This window comes from Lycorma delicatula, chromosome 5, assembly GCF_047948215.1.
Source record: "Lycorma delicatula isolate Av1 chromosome 5, ASM4794821v1, whole genome shotgun sequence".
Classification (NCBI taxonomy): Eukaryota; Metazoa; Arthropoda; class Insecta; order Hemiptera; family Fulgoridae; genus Lycorma; species Lycorma delicatula.
The window spans coordinates 152,401,366-152,413,228 of NC_134459.1; positions in this window are offsets into that span (position 1 = coordinate 152,401,366).

The following is an 11,863-nucleotide window of genomic DNA, read 5'->3' on the forward strand; positions in this document are numbered from 1 at the left end:
AAGCAAGTTGGTATAGATGTAGTCAGTAAGTGGTTTACATCATACATAATAGGTAGAAATAATAAATTGAATAAGATACAGGAGCAAGAAATTATCAAACCCCAATCTGTTGAAGTGTAAACACATGCAGTCTTGATGGGAAGCCCATTATTATTAAACACAACTTTTTTTAATTTATTTAATGTAAATTTAATTCTATTATTCTTGTAATATTATTTATTTAAATCATTCAGTTCAAACCCAGCCTACACGGTAATAGATAAAGGCTCCAAGTTCACTAATTCAATTCATTAAAGTTTTTGCTTCAACCAGCAAATCTAGTAGTATATATATATATGAGAGTATTTATATAGTCTATAATACTCCTGATAACATAAGGATTCCAACGTGGGGTCATACATGTAAATCGGTTTAGCCATTGAGCTGCTACGGTGGAACAGACATACTATATATACCCTAAATACATTACACTCCTTTTTTGGCAGTCATGTAATTAATGACTATAATGTACTAGTGGTTGCAAAGACAAAGTATTAAATATTAAAATTACCATGAATAAGAAAATAATGGTAATGGTATTTAGTTCAAAGAACTAAACTTAAAATAGCTCTCATAGGACAGTTAAATTTTTATTTTTATTTGTGACAGAGATAAAATTTATTTAAATCAATTTTACTTCCTTGTATGAATGTATGAAGTAAAGGAAGAATTGTTATCATAAAAAATGTTGGTTTTCAGATTTCAACGGATTAATCCATTTTGACCATCCCTGAATCCATTTTGACTATTTTCGGTGTGACGTCTGTATGTATGTACATATGTATCTCGCATAACTAAAAACAATTAGCCACAGACTGCTGAAATTTTGGATTTAGGACTGTTGTAACATCTAGTTGTGCACCTTCCCTTTTGATTGCAATCAACTTGATCAAAAATGTCCAAAATTCAAAAAATTTGGATTTTGGACTTTTTCTTAACTACAGCAATGAGCCCCCATTGAGAGCTTTTCAACAATGTATAGTGGTCTTATTTTCATTGGTTCCAGAGTTAAAGCATAATAAAATTTTAATTAATGAAACATTTGCATCTTACAATGGGAAGACATCGGTTCGAATCAGACTTCATTTCCTTTTTTTTTTTAATTTAAATATATTGATTTATTAATAAATATTAACCTCTGATTGTAATAAAAAAAAAATATAATAAATAATAATTCAATAATAACAATAAAAAAACAACAGAAGTTATTACTGAAATAAGATTTTATGTACTTTACATTTAAAAAAAATGTGTATATGTAATTTAATAGGTACAAGGAAGTCATGTGATGTTCATATCAAAAAAATGAATCATCAACTGGTGTTCTGCCTGGTGACAGGTCCCTTATGTCACCACAGATTCCATCCATTTCTGTTTCAGGCTTCTCATTTATAGCCTTGTAGTTTCCAATATTCCCCTCATCTTCCTCAGTTCTTTTCTCCTTCTTCCAATGGAGTTGTCAAGATTCCACTTCCTTTAATCAGTTTCTTTTTCTTTTATGTACTTCACATATAAGTGCTCTTGCTTCTTTAATCTTGTTCATCGCTTGATCTGTCCATTTTATGTTCTCCATAACCTCAATCCAGTCCTTGCCCCTTTCTCATCATCTACGCTTCACTTCCACGCAACAAAAAACTCACATACAGCATTTGGCTAACCTCTACCTTAACTCCAGGCTTTTACGACATAGTAATTTCCTCTTCCTACTGAAGCCTTCCTTTGGCATTGCTATCCTTCCTTTTATTTTCATTGCACTGTTTCAGTCTTCTGACACAATAATCCCCAAATATCTGTAATTTTTTATTCATTTATCCTCACAACTAAATCTTTGCAGGGTGCCGCAGAAACAATTAGATGATCTAAAACTTGAAAATGAACACTTTAATTGCAAACAAAATACTAACTAGGTACACCATTGTAACCCACTGGGTTGGTCTAGTGGTGAGTGCGTCTACCCAAATCAGCTGATTTGGAAGTCAAGAGTTCCAGCGTTCAAGTCCTAGTAAAGTCAGTTATTTTTACATGGATTTGAATACTAGATCATGGATACCTGTGTTCTTTGGTGGTTGAGTTTCAATTAACCATACATCTCAGGAATGATCGAACTGAGGCTGTAAAAGACTTGCACTTCATTTATACTCACACATATCATCCTCTGAAGTATTATCTGAAAGGTAATTACCAGAGGCTAAACAGGAAAAAGAAAGAAAAGGTACACCATTGTAAAAAACAAGGCCAAGCATTAAGTTTTCAAATCATGTTTTGAAGATAAAATTACACAAATGACCACCATTAGCATTAAGGAGCATCTCTGCATGTCGTCCATGACTCTCCTCAGCTGATTCACAGGAATTTCTACTAAGATGAAATTTTTCAGTTCCAGTGTGAGGTTGGTAAGTATAAAACTTTTCTTTCAAATGGTCTCATAGAAAAAAAAAATCACATGCTGATAAATCAGGGAACTGGGGAGGCCATACAATGTCTCTAAAATGTTGGGGAAACATTTCTCAGATGACTGCCATGGAATTTAATGCTGTGTGGGTGGTTGTGCCATTCTGTTGAAACCACACCAAGCAAGTGTTGACATGATGATGATGATGAAGTTCATTATGAAGAAATGTTTGCAACAGCACTATATATCGATCTGATATAATCGTAACAAACTGACCATTAGCATTCTCAAAAAAGTACAGCCCAGTCACTCCAAATGCACTAACATCACTCCATAACTTTTTCACTGTGCAGTGACTTCTCATAAAACATGCATGGATACTCTGCAGCCCAATATCTGAAGTTCTGCTTGTTAGCATATGTTTAGATGAAAATGTGCTTCATCGGATGTTAGCAGGGGATCCAGGAATTGAGTGTTTTTTTTTTTATCAGTTGCCTGCAAAAGTTACTCTGATGATTTAAATCATGGAGCTGGAGTTGCTGCACTACTTGTATTTTATAGGGATGGAACATTAAATCCTCATATAAGTTGCATCCAATGATTCTACAGGTTAAGTGTAAGGTGTTTGAATGAGTGACAAGCAGAAGAATGAAATGGTTTGCCATTGTCCGAGGGCGACTAGGTTACTTCTTGTTGACAATGGATGCATTAGACCTGAATTGTTTGACCCAAATCAGTATTTTTGGCATGTGGAACCTTTCCATCCCAATATATTATTGATATTGTGAGAACCTCTCCCAATATCAAAATGACATCAAAAAACTTGTGCCTAACAGTAGCAGAACGCTTCCACTGCATAAGCACAATGCTGCATCATAACTGAAAGCTTTAAACTGTTTAACTCAGCTATATGCATTTCCCCCCACTACCTACATAGATGGTGTGGCGTGACTTTTACATTGTTTTACTTGTTTCTGCTCCACCCAATATATTCAATGTAAATGTTGAACAGTGTCAGCATCCTTGCCAAACAACTCGACCTAGACCCATTCAGTAAGTCATATTTTTACTTATTCAGTGAAGTGAATAAACTATACTTTTTACTTTAAAGTAAATACTGGTCAAGTAAAGTAAACCCTTGAGACTAAGTGAATAACCTTTTACTTACACTTATAAATAAACACTTGTAACATTTGTAGTTGTCCCAAGTATTTGCCAGTAGTTTTCCCATTTTGCTTTTACTTATCCAGTATTCTCTTTATCATATGAATGTATGATATGAATCATATCACTTATATGATTCATATCCTGTACATCATCATGTTCAGATACGTTTGTCAATACATCAAATGTTTCTTTTGTTTTAATCTTTTCCCATCACAGTGATCCGCGGTTGATTGGTATCCGCGAAAATATGTTGGTATCTGATTGCCTCAAAAATTACGATAATTTAATTGCAGAATTATTTTGCGCATTTCTACCGTGTTTTTTATTTACCGAAATTTTTTTTTTTTGCTTTCTGTTATGAAACATAGTTTGCTGATTTTAAAAATAATAATTTCAAGCAAATCGGTTGAAAATTGGGCAAAATATGACGAAAAACCCGTGTCATAAATCACAAATTAGTAACATATGTTAGTATAAGTGAACGTAGATTCAGAAAACTACATTTTATAAAAATTTCCACCACTCAAAAGGCTATTCATATTGACAAAAAACCATTTTTACTGTAAACTCTTATTCATTACGAATCGTTATGTATTACATGTTTACTGCTATCATTTGTCAGAAAAGATATTTATAGACCTCAAGTAAAGTGACATATTTATGATCACAAATTCCTTCTTTTTTTTTGTGTGCCGTATATCATAATTTATTATGTGTTTCAATACATCGATATGTTGCTAGAAGATAAGCTATACATTTCTGAGAAAAAAATGGTCATATTCTTTCTAGTCTAAATAAAACATTTTACATCGTATAAACAAAATAAGCGACTTAGATGCCATATAAAATGATTTCGTAACAATGTTTTGAAACTGTCTCCCAAAAGGCATACCGTACCATTAAATTTAGCCATGGTTTGGCAAACACTGCTCCGTTTCCAAATGCGACTGTCATGGGTGCTACCTGGCCAAGAAGCATCAACGCTAGTGATTTTTTCAGTGGAATCACATGTTACCTGAACGTTGATGCTGGGATACTTCTTACGGTTTACGTAACAGTATCTCTGTAGCGTGCTGGTTTATTTATTTCTAAGTGCGTGCAATCCACAGCACCTATTACGCTCGGCATTTTAAAGCGAGAACTCTATTTTCTCTTTGCTTCATTTAACTCATGAGCATTCTGTGGAAAGTGAATCCACTCAGATGCCTTTTCGTTTATTTTATTCAGAACGTAATCGAAAGGTTTGCATACTGTAGAACGGTGAATCCCGAAGTCTTCACTGACACAGTTTTGAAATCCAGGGTCTGATAAGTACCGCAAAAATACTTACATCTTCTGTTGCGATGACAGAGCACCTCCTCGCTTTTCATTACTTTCTTCCAAAAAAGCGTTCGTCAAAAATTCAACTGATTCTTTTGTAAAACAAATTAGTTCTTCATATCTTCTTGGACTCAATACTCGCCTTTCTTTGTAAGTTTTTGGTTGACGAATGTTGACAAAGGCAGCCATACCAAGTATAAAAAAATTAAATGAAAGTTTGATAAGGTTACTAAATAGCTACCTTAAAATTCTACCAGTAAATACTTGAACACTCTTCCGAACTTAGGATTTTATTCACTCGTTTTAAGTAAAGTCTGACCGGAATCAGTAATTGCGTGTAGTTACAAGTAAACGCTTGATAAGTAAAGGTTATTCACTTCCCTATTTTACAAGTAAAGAGAATTCTTGTCAAGTATTTGGTTTACCGTTGTTTATTCACAGAACTGCAAGTAAACACTTGTATAATTGCAAGTAAAAGTAAATACTGGTTTTTATTCACTTCACTAATTCTTATTGGTGCTGTTTGTTTCATGTATATAATTCTTTAAATAAATTAAATTATTTAATTATCTTTAAGAATCAACATCATTTTTTCCCATTTGATGCAATCAAATGGAAAAAAGAAATATAAATATATAAAATATAGATATAGCTTTCTCTACATCTACGAAATCTACTCTATTCCTCTTCTTCTCTCTCCAACCATCCTTAGTAGCTCGATGGTATCTCTGGATTCTTTCCATTTCCTAAAGTCTAACTGTTTCTCCTCTGCATTCTTTTCCATTATTCTCATTGATTTCAGATCATTTTACAAAAATGAAAATATGTATTAAATGTAAAGTTTTTTTGAATGCATATTACATATGATTTCTACTGCTCATGCAACCATCTTCAGTGATAGTACTACTATCCTTGCCCCAAATATTTTTTCTGATGGTTTTGTATTTAGTTTAAAATATTTAAAATGAGGTCACAAAAGGTATTCAATTTAAACTATGTTCATTCATTGTTGTATGTTAATATTTTTCAAATATTAAAGTACGAAGATGTGGCCCTTTTTTTGTTAATAAATATCTTTGTTTGAAAATACATCTCATTTGACTAATGTAGAACAATGCAGTTCAATTATGTTCCACAGACAATGTATTAGATATTTTAATTTTAATGATTTGTTTTATTAGTTGTTCTGAAGGCCACATTATATCCAAACTTTTTAAAATTTTTGTGCTATTTTCTCCGTGTTTATTTGAATATTATTTTTTGTTAATACAATGGTAAGTCGAAAAGTAAAGGAAATTTTGATTTCCCTCCCAATCACATGTACAGCAGCAATGATTTTTCTGCTATAACCACTGAAATATAGAAATTCTGGAATGGGCACTAGCGTTAGAAATACGTGCCAACAAATGTAGCTGATTTAGAGGTATACCTCTCTTTGTCTACAGTCCGCTCAAAAAGTTTGTGATGATCTCTCTCATCACAAATCGCAAGTTATCTTTCATAATTCAAGTTATTGTAGAAAGTTTTTATAAAAACATTTATATGATACAATGATTAACTCAACATTTATTTAATATTCATAAGTATTGAAATTTTTCTATTAATTAAATAGAATTATGAGATTTTATCACTTAATATTAACTACAATTAAGTTTTATGGAATCACTTTCTGAAGGGACGGTACGTTAGGTACAATGCGCATGTGCTGCACTGACAATGACAACTACACCTCTAAATCTATCTGTCTCACGTTCGTTTTCCGCTCACATTGGACATAGGCAGTTCCCATTCCAGTATTTCTATATTTCAGTGGCTATAACTCATAACCTCTCAGCTGTTCATCGAAAGTATTGTTTCATTCTTAGTTCTTTGTGTTTAAAAGTCTGTTTAAAATGAGTGCTCTTTTGTCTGACTGCACCAAGGAAGAAATGCGAGGAATAAACGTTTCCTCAGTTTACAACAGGTGAAACCAGCAGAGATTATTCATCAAATGCAGCAGCAATATGGAGAGAGTTGTTTGAGTGGAGGCAAGATCTAAGAATGGATTGATCACTTTAAAAATGGTAGGCTTTTTCTCTGTGAAGAACAGTGGCAAGGTAGGCCTTCCACTTCAAAGACTAATGCCAATGCCAATATTGAAGCGGTTAAACAAATGATTCTCAATAATTGATGAGTTACAGTTAATGACATTGTAAGTGAGTAGAATAAACTTGTTGGGTTCCATGTCAATTGACCAGCATCCACAAAGAAAATAGTTTGAAAATTTTCCAGAAGCTTTTGAAACGTCATGAAGATGGACACTCATTTCTTAGACGAATAATAACCATTAATGAGACATGGGTCCATCACTTTGAACCAGAGTGTAAGTGACAAAGTTCAGTGTGGAAACATCATTCATCTCCCATAGCAAAATAATTCTGGGGTACGGAAGGTTCACTTTTGGTTTACTTCACACCTAAAGGTCAATTGACCTTTACTAATTAGTAAATCTTTACTAATTAGTAAACAGTGGAAACTACTACATTTACTGAAGCAAAAATTCAAATCCAAAAGATGTGGTAAACTTTCTAAAGGCATGATTTTGCTTTAGGATAACGCTCGACCTCATACGGCCAAAAATACAGTCCTTTGCCCTCAAGATCTCGGTTTGGGGACCACCTTCCATACAGTTCGGATCTGGATCCAAGCAATTTTCATCATTTTAGCTCATTAAAAGAAGAGTTTTGAGGAAATCATTATAGATCTGATGAAGAGGCCATATAAGAGGTGAAAAATTATCTGCACACCAGACCAAAAACTTTCTTCCAGAAAGAAATTCAAAGGCTTGTTAAATGATGGACTAAGTGCATAGAAGTAGAAGGGGATTATGTTGAAAAATAATGCAAGCATCACTTATGTAAGTACAAATAAATATATTGATTTTTTGAATTGCCCTTGTATTTCTTTCACGTAAGTTAAAAATATGCCTGACTAGGCCTAGGCTGTTATATCCATCAGTACGACCTAGTTATTTTATAGTGTTATGTTCTACTGTGGTGGTATTTAGATGAGTTGGATGTACAGAACAGTCTGTGGATCAAACTTCTGAAAGCAGATAATTTGTTGAGTTTGATTAGTTAATGAATGAGTTAAGAATGAAAGTGTCTGTTATTGTTCATTTTGCATATTTTAAAGATGTTTTTGTTAATGGTAAAATATTTATCAATTTTGTCTGGATTCAGCTGTAACGTTTATTTTTGGTGTATTTATTTTACATAAATTAATAGTCTGTTATCTTGATAAAATAAGATTGTGTCATCTACACATCTTATATTGTTTTTCTAAGCATATTTACTGTTGGTGAGTATGCCACATTTTTTTGGCAAAAACAAAATAATAAAATTTCAGAATGAATTTTTGTATTCCCTATTCTCTGCAATGTAAATGTTTCCACATGAACTATTTTTTTAAAGTTTTATATATAAGCACAAAAATAATAACATGACTGAATATTTTTGATGTATCAAATAAAATTCTAATAAGTATTAACATTTTTTTTTAAATTAATTTTTAAATAAATTGAGGAACATTTGCTAAGACAGAGTATATTGTTAGCAAAATATCACATTGCTCTTGTTACTAAAGTAAAATCATATATATTGTAATGTCCTGTACTTGGATTCTTTCATATAGGAAAGAGCAAGAATCAAATCAGGAAATTATTAAGGACAAAAAGTATAAGGAAAAATTATATAAAAATAAAATTTTTTATATCAGTACTTGCTTTCATTCTCTTATTACAATGAAAACTCATATATTATTTAATTTCACTGTGTTCTATAAAAAAATTGACCTCTAGGAAAATCTCATTTAATGCAGGTGTACAAAGTAGAAACTTCCAGGACATGTTCTACTGGTGAGAATAATGAAAAAAATTCGTATAAACATAGGTCTGAAATCACTTTGTTTTCGAGTTATGCCTAGAGAATGATTTCACCCAGCTCTTGATAAAAAGAAGTCCTACTGTAATCTTATTATAATATTCGATCTAAAACACAAAATCTGATGATGAAAAACATGTTTCTTTAGGTTTATAGTACAATAGCTTTGTTAAATTACTAATAAATGCAATAGTAGCAACACTTGTAGAAAATTTAATTCTGAGAAAATTAATGTAAATATACAGCTAATAAAAAGTAAATAAAAACTGTTTTTATATTGAAGCAAAATAGACAAAAAAATTATATTAATCTTTCTGTACCTTTCTTTTTCCTGTTTAGCCTCCGGTAATTATCGTTCAGATAATACTTCAGAGGATGAATGAGGATGATAAGTATGAGTGCAAATGAAGTGTAGTCTTGTACATTCTCAGTTCGACCATTCCTGAGATGTGTGGTTAATTGAAACCCAACCACCAAAGAACACCGGTATCCACGATCTAGTATTCAAATCTGTGTAAAAATAATAATAATAAAAATAATACTGGCTTTACTAGGACTTGAACGCTGGAACTCTCGATTTCCAAATCAGCTGATTTGGGAAGACGCGTTCACCACTAGACCAACCCGGTGGTTTTAATCTTTCTGTACCTAATAAATACTATTCTTAATGTAGCTAAACAGAAAAATAAAATGATAAATGGTAACAGAATAACAAACCTCAGTTACAGTAACTATTTGAAATTCCTTCCTTTGCAATGTACACAGCACTCTACCAGACGTAAAATATTTCTGGTGGGTTTCCGTATTATCTCTGGATCTTTTAAATTCAATAACATTTCTTATTTTAATAAATAACTCTTTTTTAGTATTAAATTTTTGTTGATATACTATCATCCTCATATGGCCCCAAATAAATTAATCTAGTGGTGGTACATCCACTGTACCATGTGGCTCGTCTTCACTTCATAAATGACTATTTTTAGAACTGAAGACTCAAGTTTCTTGTATAAGTGACTTCATAAGTAAGTAAAACTGAATTTACCTTATCAGCTTTATTTAGAAGCCAATGACGGAAGTTTAACTGCTGGAGGTAATCTGTTGGCTGCAAATTCTGAACCTTCTGCAGGTGAAAAGGATAAAGATTTTCTTTGTGTAGGGTGCGCTACACTTTATTTTTTGACAAACCAGTGCAACATGAAACTTGCCTTGTTTGTACTAGTGCCTGGGCTAAGCTGAATCACATGATGTTCATCATTAACACGATGATTTACTTGGCGTTAAACAGAAAACTAACACGTTGGGATCCACCCTTTCATTTTTAATGCTGATACACCTAAGAATAGGTACAGAAAGAATTATATGATTGTATCAATATATACATATTATATCATGTATTATATGATTGTATGAATTATACAATTGTATTATATGATTGTATTTTTTGTCTGTTCTGCTAAATTAAAAAACTGATCTTTAAAAGTTTTTATTTACTTTTTATTGGGAGTATTTACATTAATTTTCTCAGAATCAAATTCTCTACAAGTTTTTTACCAAATTTTCTGCATTTATTAGTCATTTATCAAAGCTACTGTAGGCTAATATAAACCAAAAAAAAAAAAATTTTTTTTGACACCAAATTTTGTGTTTTATATTGGATATCTTAAAAACTACTGGAGTTACAATTCTGGGAGCTGTTTTATCTTATTTCCCAGCTCAAATTACATAAAACCACCAACAACTTTACTCCTTAATTTGGGTCCCAAAAATTATATTATGTCTTCTTTAGCCCTACTAATCGTAACTCGGAAACAAAGCATTTCCAGACTTATATTTACATGAACTTTTTTCATTACTTTCACCTGTAGAACATGTCCTGAAAATTTCTTTGTGGGACACCTGTATTAAACAATATACTGTTCTGTACTGAGTTAGTAGAATTATTTTAAGATGCAGCTGTGTTATACATATGATCAGTGCTATCAAGTTGATAAATTTGTTACAAGTTATTGTACTGTATCAATACACGAGAATTTGGTAAAATCTGAACCCAAGTCAAAATGTTTTTTATTTATGTCAGTTCATAGCATACTATTATGTGAGAGGTGAAGGTTCATTTCTTTTAAAAATGTTGTGATTATTCAACCACAACGCTTTTTGAATGCCAGTTTTATGTACTTTTAGAATATATTATATTATATTCATGTTAAAATAAATTGCGATGTTAACTAAAAGGAAAAGAGTTGTGAATAGAGTAAAAAGTACTGGAAAACATTAGCAAAGTTTAAAAAGTTGATTTACTATGTAGTTTAACTGCAAGTTGATTTACTATGTAACGGCATATTTGAAATGAATCAGTAGTGTAAGAAATAATAAAAATGATTATCAGTTTTAAACAAAAATATGATTAGACTTTACTTTTCATTAAATAGTTTTAAATCTATGTTATCTCTTAATATCAAATTTAAATACTTTTATATATTATGGTGTAATTAAAATTATTGCTTATTAAATAGTGTCCACACTGTTCTTATTATGAGAAGTTATACTGTATTTAGTTATTGAAGGAATATTTTAGATAAAAAAATTATATATATATATATATAAGTGGAAATGTTATCTAATTTATTACATTTATTCAACATGTCGTTTATAAAAATTAATTATTTAATTTTTATCTTTATTGTTTGGGCTTTATCTAAATAGTAAATCACATCCATATTTATTTATGGCTAGATATGTCAAATATATACATTATTAATTTCTTTTTTAACATTAAATCATAATTAACTTTTATAACTATAACCCTGTAAATATATATTGGGTAAGGAAAACTGTTTACAGTTTACTAATTAATGTCTTATCCCAGCACATTAATACTAAATATGAAAACCTTTAAGATATTATTTAAATACTGAAAAGTATGTCGGTCAAAAGGAGAATATTTAATTTGCAAGTGCATAAAAGTAGACAACAGAGTCTGTAGTGTCCAGGAGAAAGAAGGTTAGAGGGTTAATAATAGAGCTAA